The following is a 14,814-nucleotide window of genomic DNA, read 5'->3' as shown; positions in this document are numbered from 1 at the left end:
TACTTGATGGAAGGATCTCCCTGAGCTTCGGAAATTATGTTGCAGCCAGAACAGCTGGACAAAAGCCTTCTTACAATAAAAATGATGAAGAAATCCAGAGTGATGATGACAGGTCTACTCATCTGCTTGCCCCTTTATTATTGCATGAATTAGCAGAATCTTTGAAACAGGAACATGAAGGTTTCTTGGAGGATGAACCTAAGGTTTTCCTGGAAAGTGCTCCACATATTCTGGTAAGAAAATTAACTGATACAGCTACAATTCCAACAAGAGGTAGTGCTGGAGCTGCTGGACTTGATCTAGCTGCTGACAAGGACCATTATATTCTTGCCAGAGAAAGGGCTTTAATTTCCACAGGTATATCTATTCAAATGCCTTTTGGAGTCTATGGACGAATTGCCACAAGATCCAGTGCTGCATGGAAACTGGGTCTTGATGTTGGAGCTGGTGTTATTGACACTGATTATCTAGGTGAAATAATGGTTATGATATTTAATCATTCTAATCATGATGTTAAAATCTCTCAGGGACAGAGTATTGCTCAAATAATTTTTGAGAAAATTATTATGCCAGATATTTATGAATTAACAAGTTTATCTAAATTGCCTAGTATATCAGAATTGGCAACACCTGTTCGGGGAATTGGTGGTTTTGGCTCTACATCAAAGGAAAATATTGAGGATTCTATTGTTCCTAACAAGGATAAGGAGGTCATATTTGTTCTACTTCAAGAATCTGACTCTAATCAGGTAACTCCTATGGAAGTCCATGCAGGAACTACAAGCCCAGGGGCCTCTGTACTCCGGTCCATGGAACAACCATTGGAGGAATCTGATGATGAGGAGGATGAATACTTGGCAACCATACAATATATGGCTGCAATGACCACACCAGAAATACCAATTGATGAGCCAGAGCCAGAGCAAGATCAACCCATTATTGATGAACCATTGCCAAAGAAATATATGTGGGATGCTGAGCCTCCTCAACAATTGCCACAACCTATTTGGGACACTCTTGGGGAACCTAGCGGCAAATTTGATTACTTAGTGGATTACTCTCCACCAGTAAGGCCACCTGAGTACTATCTTCCTATCACACCAACTGGGTGGGGAGATAATGATGATATGATTCCAATCAGAAGCCCAATCCGAACGACAGCATGATTCCAGATCCCTGGACTAATCCATTCGCAGCAAAAGGTGGTGGGGAGGAAAGAATTCCCTGTTATGGATGGATTAGTGAAAGTGAATCAGAAGAAGAACCGGTGGTAATTGATCCAGAAAAGTAATCCGGAGGTAATTGATCCAGAAGAAAAATCGGAGGTAATTGACCCAAAAACAGAGGAGTATCAGACAATAGCAGTCCATGCAGAACTTGATTATCCAATATTAAGAAAGTTTGCAGAAAAACAGGAGGCAAGAAGAAAAGAGCAGCATATTTATTCTTCAACAAGTGCAGTAACATCTCCATATACCCCAGCAAGGGATACTGCTATGGGACCTCCTGGATATCCACCTGCTGATCAAAGGCCAGAAAGACCTCAGCCTATTTATGAACAGCAACCTCCAAAAACCAGATTCAGGGGAGGAATAGTAGCCTTCTGAATCGATTAGGGAACTCGACTGCTATTGACCAATCGATTGCCATTAGTGGGCAATTGATTGTTGTGTCCTGAAAATGACACATAAGGTGTATCAATTGATTGCTAATTGTTGAAAATCAATTTATGGTTGATACCAATCGATTGATAACTGAATAGCTGCATTTTCAGTAGTTTTTTCTTGGGTTTTTCTTTGCGCTTGCTACTTAGTCGAGTCAATATTATCACTAAAGCGAGAACTATTGGGGAGGCTAAAGGTATTTGCATAGAGGGATGTATATCCATGCTAAAGATTGTTGGCTTAAAGAAAAATCATTCTTTATGTCAGATGTATGTTTAAGGAATCTCATAAATCTAGTTTGGCTTCTAAGTCATGCGTGTAGTGTATCGACCCAAAGGAAGAAGCACTATGTAATAGATTAGAAGTATTATGAGTGTTAGTTAAAAATATAAGCTAACTAAGGAAGCTCATAAATAAGGTATCATGTGTATAATGCATCAACTAAAGGAAGGCGAGTTATGTGGCAGTTGAAGGTGATCATGAGTTTTTTGAAGAGTACCAATAGAAAGTTACATTTTAGTCCAAAAATATAATATAATGTTGCACAAGATATCTCAAATAATGTCCATAAAGTTACATGTTTATTTGTTGCATTTTGTTACTGCACAACTATAAAGATATATGTCTTGTTTGCTAAAGTGAACTATGTTCTTTGCTTTTGTTCATGTAACACTCTCAATATCTGTCAATCTGAACAACATCCCCGTGTTTACTGATATAAATTATGGTAAATGAAAAGAGCATATTATGATTTTATTAGATTGCATGGATCTAGACTTTGCATTTAGGCACGATTGCCTTGCACATTTATGTAATGATTCCACTATGGATCAAAAGGTGATCTTTAAAAAGTGAGAGAGATATCGCATGAGTCTAGAGATCATGAATATGTCTATTCTATAATCCATTAATAACTGAGAATGAGGATACCAAAACCTTCATTAAGGAGTTAAAAAACTGATTCACCTCAAATGAAAAGGTTGAGACTACCACACTTCTTACGAAGTTTGTGTCCATGTGGTATAACAGGAAGTGTAACATTATAGAGTACATTATGGAGATGTCGAATTTAGTTACAAGGCTTAGGACACTAAAGCTTGAAATGTCCAAAACACATACTTGTGAACCTAGTCTTAATCTATCTACCTGCACAATTCACTCTTTTTAAAACTTAGCTATAATACTCAAAAGGAAAAATAGACACTGAATGAGTTTATAGCTTAGTGTGTACAAGAGGAAGAGAGATTGAGATATGACATATCTCACAGTACTCACTTTTGCATCCTCATGTCAGTACTCAAACGAGAAAAAAAATGATAAAACTAAGAGTAAGAGCAAACAACTTGGAGTGACTGGGGCTTCAAGACATAAGATGTAAGATACAGGAAATTTTGAGGTTAATTATAAATAACCCTAATTGGTTAAAGGCTAGGTAATTATTGGATTGGATTTTATATGGGTTTAATGATTAAATCCATTTAACCAACTCAATTAAACTAGCCTAATTAATAACCTAATTAGGAGCCTTAAAGCCCAATTTAAGGAGTCCAAAAAATTAACAACCCAATTGAAGCCTATTTAAGATATGTTATTGGATATGGGTTAAACCCGATACCCGTTAAGGGCATCCGGTATAAAATAGTAATCGCGATCTTCTCCTCTGTCATCTCCTGATCGCTCCTCTGCTTCTTCCTCTTCTCCTTTGATCGCGCGACGATTTCATCTGCATCCGGTGCCAATGTCAAGGAGAACAACCAGTGATCAAGAGCTCGGCTGTCGGGGCTTGTATCTCGTCGGGGTTTGGTTGGAAGCGGGTCAGGGGTGGTGGCGATCGGTGCAAATAGGAAAGATCGGGCTTGAAGGATCGATCGGTAAGTGGCGCTCCCAAAATTTTTATTTTATATGGGTTTCCCTTAGAGTCTGATTCCTAGATTGGGTTGAGATCACAGCGCGGTTTGGAATCCGATCAGTGAGATTTCTTGGTGTCAACCGCGAGCTTGGGATTGGAATTGGATTAGGGCAGAGCTAGTTTCTAGGGCATGAATCTTTGAGGTGAGTCCTCTTTTCTAAATCCGATTAGGTTTGCTACCATGTTGGATTTTCTGGGAATTGACTGATTCTGTTGGATTTTTACTAATTCTTGTTGGTTACTGTTTAATCAGGATTACTTGGTTTTGTGGATATGTTGCTTATTGTCTGAATCGGTAGAGTTAGGATGTGTTGATATGTGGTGGTTGAGATTATGTTGGATTGATCAGTTATTAGTGTTGTTCTTTCATTAATGGGTTGAGATTTCAATTCTTGTTAAGTTTGGTTCCTTGCTTCCGGGTTTCATGGATTGATTGCATCTGCTTGCGTTCTGTTGTGATGGATTCTGTTCGATTGAAATTTTCAATTCTGTGTTATTTTGGGCTTGCTTGGATATCGAGGATGATTGTTGATCTATTTGATGGATTTTATTTTGTAAGAGATTGATCTGTGGAGGTGTTGTTTTTGCTGAGAATTTTAATAGGAGTGAAGTTAATCGGTTGGATAGAGTGTTTGGATTAATCGGGTTGTTCATGAGTTCTTGAAATGGGTTCGGATTGATCCATTGGATGGATCTGTTCTTGAATTCACCAGATGGTTTCTTGAGGTTAGGTTTTGGAATTGTTAGATTTAGGGTTTGGTAGATTGATCTTGTATGGATGTGGGAATGAGATTAACTTGTGTTTAATTAGCATGAGTTAAATGGATGAGATGGATCTAATTAGGTTATGGTTAGGTTAGTTAGGTTAATTAAGTTAGTTTGGTGTGGATCCAGATGTAACAATTGGATTGTGGATCTAATTGAATTTAGGGAGGTATTTTATTTTGTGCTATGTTTAAATGTATGGTTGTATTTAGTGGACGTTATCCATTTATTTTGCAGGATCGTGATCTGTGATCCAGTTATATACGGAGGATTATTTTTCTGGACATGAGTTCTTGAAATGGGTTCGGATTGATCCATTGGATGGATCTGTTCTTGAATTCACCAGATGGTTTCTTGAGGTTAGGTTTTGGAATTGTTAGATTTAGGGTTTGGTAGATTGATCTTGTATGGATGTGGGAATGAGATTAACTTGTGTTTAATTAGCATGAGTTAAATGGATGAGATGGATCTGATTAGGTTATGGTTAGGTTAGTTAGGTTAATTAAGTTAGTTTGGTGTGGATCCCGATGTAACAATTGGATTGTGGATCTAATTGAATTTAGGGAGGTATTTTATTTTGTGCTAAGTTTAAATGTATGATTGTATTTAGTGGATGTTATCCATTTATTTTGCAGGATCGTGATCTGTGATCCAGTTATATACGGAGGATTATTTTTCTGGAAGTTCTTATTTGACCTGCGTTACACCAAGTGGGTACTCCTGTACTTGGTCAATACAGATTTTATTCGTAGCGCATGACTTACTATCTGTTGTTAAATATCTTATTGTTATCCTGGTTACTCATGTTAGTTATCTTATTGATATCCTTATTTCACTTATTAGTTATCTTGTTGTTATCCTTGTTTCACTCATTGCTTGATACATGTCTGTTGACCTTTGATATGATCGAATTGCTATCAATACAGTCTCATTTCCTATTTGTTGATCGGTGATGGCTTGTTCTGTTGATGTTGAGTATATCATGGTAGATGTAGTGATTATTTTGTTGAACTGTGTATCATAGAATCTACATGCTAGTAGTAGGTGTTGTTGATTGTTGTTGTTGACTCTCACTGCCTGTGTGGGTGAGAGCATTATAGCATTGTCTGTGTGAGTGCTACGCACTGCCTGTGTGGGTGCGACCAGAACTGGCCCTCCTGGAATACTGCCCCTCCCCTTCTCGTGTAGTTGGTCTGTTGTAGGAGCGGATGATTCCTGTCGTGCACCCCAGTTCACTGCACAGAGTAGGTGTCTGGGGGATACTGAGTGCAGATAGTGACCAAGTAGCTAGATAGCTCCCCTGTGATATTTTTTCGCTCCCCACTCACGTATAATGGTTTGTTGTTGGAGTGTGTGCAGTTGTCCTGTCGTGCGCCCTAGCTCATTATGTGGGTATCTAGGGATGACGAGTGCAGACAGTGACCATGCATGTTGCCTGTGATATGTGTTGCATTTGTGCATGCATTTGCTGGTAGGTTATTTTATTACATTTGTTGATAGTTGTTTTACAGCATCTTTATATGTGGTTATTGCACTTGTTTGATAAATGATTATTGCATTTTGTGACATTACATATTGATGACATATGCATGATTCATATTACTTGTTAATTAGTATTGACATTTTTTCTTATGTATCATTTGTAGAGACTGTATATCTTTTGATATCTTTGTTGATATATATGTTGTACACTTCTATCTTGTATTCCACTGAGTATTTTATACTCACTACCCAGACCCTGGGGTTTCCTTGTTTTCTCCTTAGGTAGCAAATAGAGAGATTTACTTTGAAGCTTGAAGTTCTGCCAGACTGCCCCCATCTCACAACAGGAAAGGTTATCTTGTGTTTTACTTCGTATTGATGTATTGGATCTATGTTTTGGTTGTTTTACCTAGTGTAGATTCGGGTGTATGTTTTTGTATCGGTGAACTTGGTTGCAGTAACTCTAGTTGTGGAGTTTATGTTTGTATATGTGATTTGGTCATGTGTTCGTATCCGTATGTGGATTTTCGTTGTTGATATATTCCGCTTGCGTAATTTCTATTATCATAGACTTGTGGTTTATATTCTGCATGGTTGTGATGCATTTCAATTTATTTGTATGTGATTTCCGATCGTCTGGGTCGTTATGTTAAAATGCATGTGTTGGACTGGTTTGTGGTCGTGTGGGCCTTAATCCATGTTGTTTAGTAGTTTTAATATCTACTTGGTGTTGTTGAATGGTCGTGTGGGTCTTATGTTGAATTGTATTCAGGGAAAGTTGAATTCGTTACAGGGGAGATGTTGCCAAAATTTTTCGGACTGACGTCTCTCGGGATGTGACATAAGATGCAAAAGCAACAAGATTCAGACCTAACTTGTTTCTTTTATAAAAAGAAAGGTCACCTGAAGAAAGATTATCCCAGATTTGCCAACTAACAAGTCAGGAAAGGTAAACTTCTCAACTTTGTCAGTCAGAAGTCAACCTAGCTACTATACCTGATAACACTTGATGGATAGATATTGGTACAACTACTTATGTAAGTATAATTATGAAGGATTGCCTCTGAAGTTAAATTCCAATTGATGTTGAAAGATTCATTTATATGAGAACTCGCAAAATAGGCAAAAGTTGAGGCAAAAGGTGTCTTTAGAGTTTATTTTGAGAACAATGTACTTTTGAATTTGAAAAATATATTTGTAGTGTCATCATTTAAATGAAACTTAATTTCTATTTCAGGTTTGGACAAATCTAGATACACTTGTTCATATGAAAATAAAAAATTTAATATTTTTTGAAATTCTATTTTGTGTGGTACTGATTCATTAATTGACAAACTATACAAATTAGACACTAAAATTCATACGGACAATATTGTAATGCATAGTATAGGTGTGAAGCATGGTGTGGCAAACAATAATTCATCTATATTGTGACATAGATGTTTAGGACATATCTCTACACAATACCTAGAAAGGTAGTGACATTCTCGATTCTCTTGATATGTTAGATTTTGAATCTGCATTGAGTGTATCAAGGAGAAGATGAATAATAAAAGTAATAAGGGTTCAAGACGGAGTAATGGGGTCTTAGTGCTTATACATATATATGAATATATGTGGATCGTTTTGTAAGGCTTCTTAGAATGGTCAAGTATACTTTATAAGCTTTATAGACAATTATTCCCAAAACAGATACTTGTACCTTATTCACGAGAAGTCGCAATCCCTTAACATGTTTAAAACCTTAAACTCAAAGTTGAAAATCAACTTGGTAAGCAGATTAAGGTCGTAAAATTAGACTATGGTGGTGAATACAATGGTAGATCTAACGGAACAAGTGAATACATCCTGGGCTATTTGCGGATTACCTTACTGAGTGCGAAATTGTGGTGCAATACACCATGCCTAGGACCCCTCAACAGAATGATGTAGCAGAGCAAAGAAATTGGACCCTAAAATACATGGTGAGAAGTATGATTGCATTTTATTCTCTACTGGTGTCTTTATGGGGCGAGGTACTCAAGACTGCAGTTTACTTACTCAATAGAGTTCGTAATAAGGAAGTAATGAAAATCACATATGAGTTGTGGACAGGTAGAGTGCTTAGTCTTAGGCATTTACATAATTAGAGTTGTCCAATTGGCCCTAGGTCTTATAGGACTAACAAAAAGAAATTGGACTCAATAATCGTTAGTTGTCATTTTGTAAGATATTCTGAAAATACCAAAGGGGCTTCAAGTTTTTCAACCCCTTGAGTAGATCCTTTTTCAAATGGGTAATGTCAAATTCATTGAGGATGGTGAGAGTGATAAAGTTAGGAAAATATCAATTGAGAAGAACATTGGTAATCTTAATATGGTAACTGCTGATACAACTGATAGTGAAATGGTTACCATTCCACATATAGTTGAAGTTGCACAACTAGAAGGGTTAGTTGACTATGATATTTCTATATCTCCTCCAATTCAAATGGAGGGATGTCAGCTCAAATAGAGGTATGCCCTCCTAAGGTTAAGCATGACTCCCAACCATCTCAAGGACAAGTGCCACTAAGGAGATTAATTAGGGAAAGGAGAACAACAATCTCACATGATAATATTTATCTCTAGTAGCATGAGTTTGGCATTGGATTGGAGGATGATCCTACATCTTTTCAAGAATAATACCTCATCCAGAGAAATGGATCGAAATCATAAGGGAAAAGATGAAGTCTATGATGGACAATGGTGTTTGAGAACTTATCAAATTGCTTGAAGATGTGAAATCTGTTGGTTGTAAATGGATATTTAAAATCAAACAAGATTCACATGGCAATGTCGAAAAGTATAAGGCTCGTCTTATCGCTAAACGATTCATTCAAAAGGAGGATATTGATTACAAGGAGACTTTTCCATCGATTTCGATAAAAGACTCCCTTATGGTAATTATGACACTTGTAGCTCATTATGATCTAGAGCTCCATTAAATAGACGTTAAGACTATATTTCTTAATAGAAACATTAAGGAAACTATATACATGGTGCTGCCAAAGAACTTTGAGTCGGGAGATTCAAAACATCTTATATGTAAATTAAGGAAGTCCATTTATAGGTTAAGGCAGACATCTCATCAGTGGTACCAGAAGTATGATCAAGTGGTTTCTTCATGCTTTCAAGGAGAATCTAATTGATCAATACTTGTATATCAAGTTCAGTGGAAGCAAGTTTATCATAATTGTTTTGTATGTTGATGATATTTTATTGGCAAATAATGATAAGAGTCTGCTATTAGAAACCAAGTCATTTCCATTAGATGAATTTTAAATGAAGGATCTTGGTGATGTATCCTTTGTCTTAAGCATACAGATTGTTCATGATCGTTCAAGGTGCACATTTAGACTTTCACAAAAGGATTATATAGAAAAGGTGCTCATTTAGTTGGTATGCAAAATTGTGCTTTTGGAGACACTCCTATGTCAAAGGGTGACATATTTCACTTGCAACAATGCCCACGCTATGAACTTGAAGTTAGGAAATGCAGTAATTTCTTTATGCATCGGCAGGAGGGAGTTTGATGCATGCTCCGGTATGTACACATCCGGATCTTGCATACATTGTGAGGATGTTAAATAGATATTTGAGTAAACCTAGATTAGAGCATTGGAAAGCTGTAAACAGAGTTATGCAGTATTTGTAAAAGAACGAAGGATTACATGCTCACAAATTGGAGATCAGGTCATCTGGAGATAATTGGATATTCAAACTTTGATTTTCCTAGACGCTTAGATAGCAGGAGGTGCACCTCAAGTTATGTCTTCATATTGGTATGAAGGCCTATATCATGGAAAAACGTCAAACAAGTGTTAATAGTCACTTTCACTTTGGAGGTAGAATTTATAGCCTACTACGAAGCTTCCAATCACGGATATAGATGTGGAACCTTATGACAGAGTTACATATCATTGGGGGTCATTGACAAACCATTGTAGATCAACTGTGACATAAAGCTATAGAATTATACTTTAATAATAATCATATATAGTTGGTCGAAGTCTAAACACATCGATATAAAATTTTTTGTGGTTAAAGAAAGAATTAAGTGTGATCAAATTATGATAGAGCATATAAGAACAAATTCCATATTAGCAAATCCATTTACCAAGGGTCTGTCAAGGTGGTTTATCAGTATGTGCTAAATATGGGGGTTCTTCATTTTAATGAAGTACCTATTTGGTAGGAATTTATATTTTGGTGTAATGTTCTACATTAATGAACAAATATGTTTTTAGCTTATTATACGTACTAAAGTTTTTACATATGTATATGATTTTGACGCTCTGAATATAATGACATCATGATTGACTATTGTGGTTTTGCATTCGATTTTGTAAATATGATATTGGATTTTTTTGAGTCATAAAGTTAAATCATGGTTTACTACTGCAGTTTTGCATTAGATTAAGTAAACATTATTTAGACTAGATTTGGGTCATAATTAAGGAGGACTCTTAAAAATGGACATGTACAAATTATAATTCCTATCATTTTGATACTACATATCCACATTTGATATATACCATTAATTGATTAGAATTGTGATTGTTATTAGGTCTTGTTATAGTTATAGTTACTCTAACTTCTTTAGTCCTGTGCTAATTGAATTAATAGAACAGATTGTGTTAGCGGTTTCGGTAACTGCCAACCACGCCGCCCACCACGCACGCCAACCACGCCGCCCACCACGCACGATCTCCACGCTGCGCCCTTTGATACTCCGTGGAGACGCAGGCTCTCCCTATTAAAGGGAAAGGAAGACCTTGCTGTGATGTGGGGCTTTCCAGAGAAGAAAGAAAAGGCGATCTGAGTGGTTCTGGCGTCCAAGTCGAAGGAGAGCAGAGGCGCTGTGGATTTGTTCCAGTGCTGCACCAGAGAAGAGGAAGAACACCCAAAATCCAAAGGATTTGGTTTGTGGAAACAAAGGGTTTTTCGTCTGTGATCACTCTTCCGACAGAAGCAATCTTTGCCGCCGGAGCCGGAGTCGAGACACGCTTCAACAGGTATTCCTACATTGGTATTAGAGCCTGAATATTTACCTGTTAGAGTTTGCTCGAATTTCTTCCTATCTGTTCTGGCCGACTGTGCAACAAAAGGCGCTGCCCATTTTTTTTTGTTCCGCTACATCAGCCTGCTGTGATTTCGGCAAGGCCGACGCTGACAATGAGGCTAGTGCCGGCGGCGAGGCTGGCTTGGAGCCGGCGGCAAGCTAGGCCCGGATGCCGTCTTTGAACTGATGAACCTCGATCTGTTTGAGGCTCTGACGTGGAAGGCTCTGTCTTCGGCATAGTTGGCCACAGTTGGTGTGGTCGGTGCTGGTGAAATTGGCGCCGGCAAAGCTGGTGCCGGTGAGGGAGGAGTAGGGCAGAAAGTTGGGACAATGGGAATGAACAGGAGAAAAAAATTCGGAGGCGGAAGAAAGAATACGTAGGAAGTTTTTTTTAAGTTTTTTTTCTCTTTTTCAATAAAAAAAATGCTATTCCTAAACTTATGATTGTAATTGGGCTGGAAATAATTCAGTTAATTGGGTCAGCCCAATTAAATCAAACAGGCTGCTGGTATGTTATTTAATTGGGTCAGCCCAATTAAATCAAACAGGTCAGCCCAATTAAATCAAACATGCTATTGGTATGTTGTTTAATTGGGTCAGCCCAATTAAACCAAACAGGTCAGCCCAATTAAATCAAAAAAGGCTACTGGTTTGTTGTTTAATTGGATCAACCCAAATAAAAAAAGATATTGGAGTGTTGCTGCAGGGGGAATCGAACCTTGGCAGACACATCCAATCTTCTAACGCAAACCACCAGTTCACAACTAATATGTCGAAATGAATTTGTTTCATTTCCATATTGATCTAATTAATTAGATTGTTCATTTTTTGCTCAATTGAGTCCATTGGGCTTCCCAATTTCTTGGTAATTGGGCATTGACCAATTATTGAATAGAGATCAAATTAATTAGTCTTGATTAATATTGTTGGTTCTGAATAAATTGAATTAAGTCGGTTTTGTATTGACTTATTTAATTTTAATTTTTTAGATGCACGGACGACTGACATCTTGACTAGTCACGAAGAGCGACAAAATGAACTTTGGGACAATATTAAGAAGCTTAATTATGACCCAAATCAGGGAGTCAGATGGTTGATTGATCAGCTTGATAAATTATTTTGGAAACTAGAGCAAGAAGAAGTTCCAATCACAGACAATGAACGAAGATTTTTTCTAGTTTATTCACTATCGGAACATCTTAGGAATATTGCACTCGAACTATGGGATGATTCTGAAGGGCTCATGTCATATTCAGAAATGTGCAAAGAACTACTTCACTATGAAATCCTCGAGGAGGATCCAGAAGAATTCGAGGAGGATCCTGAAGATATGGATCTTGGAGAATTCGAGGAGGATCCTGAAGAATTCAGGAGGATCCTGAAGAAATGGATCCTGAAGAATTCGAGGAGGATCCTGAAGAAGTGGATCCTAAAGAATTCGAGGAGGATCCTGAAGAAATGGACTTCGAAGAACCTGAAGAGGTTCCTGAAATGGACCTCATGGAATTCGAGGAGGATCCTATAGAAGTATATCTCAATGAACCTGAGGATCTAGAAATGGATCAGGAAGAATCAGATGAGGATCCTGAAGAGTGCGTGGAAGATCCAGAAATGGATCCGAATATAGGGCCGTTGGGCAATTCTAAAGCTGACATTGCCATCATTGAGTCCGGAATGAACATGACTACATTGGCTACTGCACTAATGTCCTTCCTAGTGGGAGCAGTGTTCGCCTATCTATCTTCTTAGAGTCCTGTTATTAATACTGTTGTTATGTACTGAAGAAATTGATGATCACTTTTCTTATTCTTCAGAAAAAATTTACATCCTAATATATAGAGTGTACATCTACTAAAACTAAGAAACCAAATATCTACAAATTTGGAAGATAATAAATTATTTGATAGACAATCAATTAGTTGATTGTAATTTCCTACAAATTAGGAAGACAATCAATTAGTTGATTGTAGACAATCAATTAGTTGATTGTAATTTCCTATAAATTAGGAAGACAATCAATTAGTTGATTGTAATTAATAAATCTGAATCTTTTCTAAATATAGAAACTAAATCTCATATTTCTACACTCCCCCTCAAGCTGGGTTGTACATGTTATACAAACCAAGCTTGGAATTCAAATCATTGAAGCTGACTCTTGGAAGTGCCTTGGTGAGGACATCAGCAATCTGCTGTCTTGTAGGAATGTAGCTAAGCTGAATGATTCCTGTGTTGACCTTTTCAGAGATAAAATGACGATCAATCTCAATATGTTTCGTCCTATCATGATGCACTGGATTTTTAGCTATACTGATGGCTGCTTAACTGTCAATAAACATCTTCACCAGGGCTTGATCTTCAATATTGAGTTCCCTTAGCAATCTTTGTAACCACATTCCTTCGCATATACCAAGAGCAAGAGCTCGATATTCCGATTCTGCACTGCTGCGAGAAACCACAGCCTGTTTCTTGCTTCTCCAAGTGACAAGATTCCCCCAAACATAGGAGCAGTAACCAGTAGTTAACCTTCTATCAGTCTATTCTCCTGCCCAGCTTGCATCTGTGTAAATCTCAACTACACGACTTTCACACTTTTTAAACAGTAACCCATGACCAGGAGTCATCTTCAAGTATCTCAAAATTCTAATTACTGCATCTAAATGATCCTTAGTTGGATTATTCATATGTTGGCTGACTACACTCACCGAATAAGCAATGTCGGGCCGAGTGTGTGATAGGTAAATGAGTTTTCCAACCAGCCTTTGATACCTACCCTTGTCAACTGGTGTGCCTTCTTCACTTCGATTCAATTTCTTTGTAGAATCCATAGGTGTATCAGCAGGTTTGCAGCCAAGAAAACCAGTTTCATTCAACAAGTCCAGTATATACTTCCTTTGTGATATAACAATACCCTCCTTTGATCGAGCCACCTCCATTCCGAGAAAATATCTCAGTATCCCGAGGTCTTTGATTTCGAATTCAGTTGCCAACAGTTTTTTCAGCCTAAGAATTTCTTCTGAATCATCTCCAGTAAGGATGATATCATCCACATAGACTATAAGAATTGCCATTTTTCCTCCTGATCCACCTTTAACAAACAATGTGTGATCTGCCTGACATTGTGAATACCCATTAGCTGTCAAAGTCTTAGCAAATCTCTCAAACCATGCGCGAGGAGACTGCTTTAAGCCGTACAATGACTTCTTTAATTTGCACACCAAGTTTCGGTTTGACTTATTTTCTAGTCCAGGAGGTATGATCATGTAGACTTCCTCTTTGAGATCTCCATTCAAGAATGCGTTCTTGACATCAAGTTGATATAATGACCAATCTTGATTTACTGCTAAGGACAGTAACACTCGAACTGTGTTTAGTTTGGCCACTGGTGCGAAGGTCTCTTGATAGTCAATTCCATAGGATTGAGTGAACCCCTTAGCCACAAGTCTTGCCTTGAACCTGTCTATACTCCCATCAGCTTTGTACTTGACAGTAAAAATCCATTTACACCCAATCGGATTTTTTCCAGGTGGTAGTGTTGTTCAAGACCCAGGTGTTGTTGTTTTCTAGAAGGCCCGAACCTCTTCTTCTACAGCTTTCTTCCATTCTGGTCTTATGAGAGCCTCCTGAATAGATAGGGGCACTTTGACACTGTCCAGATTTGTGACAAATGCCTTGTAAGATGGAGACAACTTTCCATATGCAACATATCTTTGAATTGGATGTTCAGTGCATCTACGGATCCCTTTTCTATGAGCAATGGGCAAATCTGAATCATCAATTATAGAAAAGGAGTATAATTAGGAGAGGAATCCATACCATCGTGAGTGTCAGATGCAGTGGAGTTTGGTTCTTGTGTTTGAGAGTGCTGAGTTTGCAAAAATTCTCCGGTTTGCTGGGTTGTTCTCCTTTTGTAGA

The 14,814-nt window shown here is 37.7% G+C and overlaps 1 long non-coding RNA gene across 1 annotated transcript; it reads left to right on the top strand.

The window, feature by feature from the left end:
• The first annotated feature begins 3,456 nt into the window (after positions 1 to 3,456).
• Positions 3,457 to 4,621, top strand: LOC141818080 (uncharacterized). Its single transcript, XR_012600899.1, has 3 exons — positions 3,457 to 3,535; positions 3,614 to 3,716; positions 4,576 to 4,621. It is a non-coding gene; the product is annotated as an uncharacterized LOC141818080 (long non-coding RNA).
• Positions 4,622 to 14,814: the final 10,193 nt, after the last annotated feature.

The sequence above is a fragment of the Curcuma longa genome, unplaced genomic scaffold (assembly GCF_044706935.1).
Source record: "Curcuma longa cultivar G26 ecotype Majalengka, Jawa Barat unplaced genomic scaffold, ITB_CL_G26_1.1 contig_23216, whole genome shotgun sequence".
Lineage (NCBI taxonomy): Eukaryota > Viridiplantae > Streptophyta > Magnoliopsida > Zingiberales > Zingiberaceae > Curcuma > Curcuma longa.
This window is presented reverse-complemented; position numbering and strand designations above follow the sequence as displayed.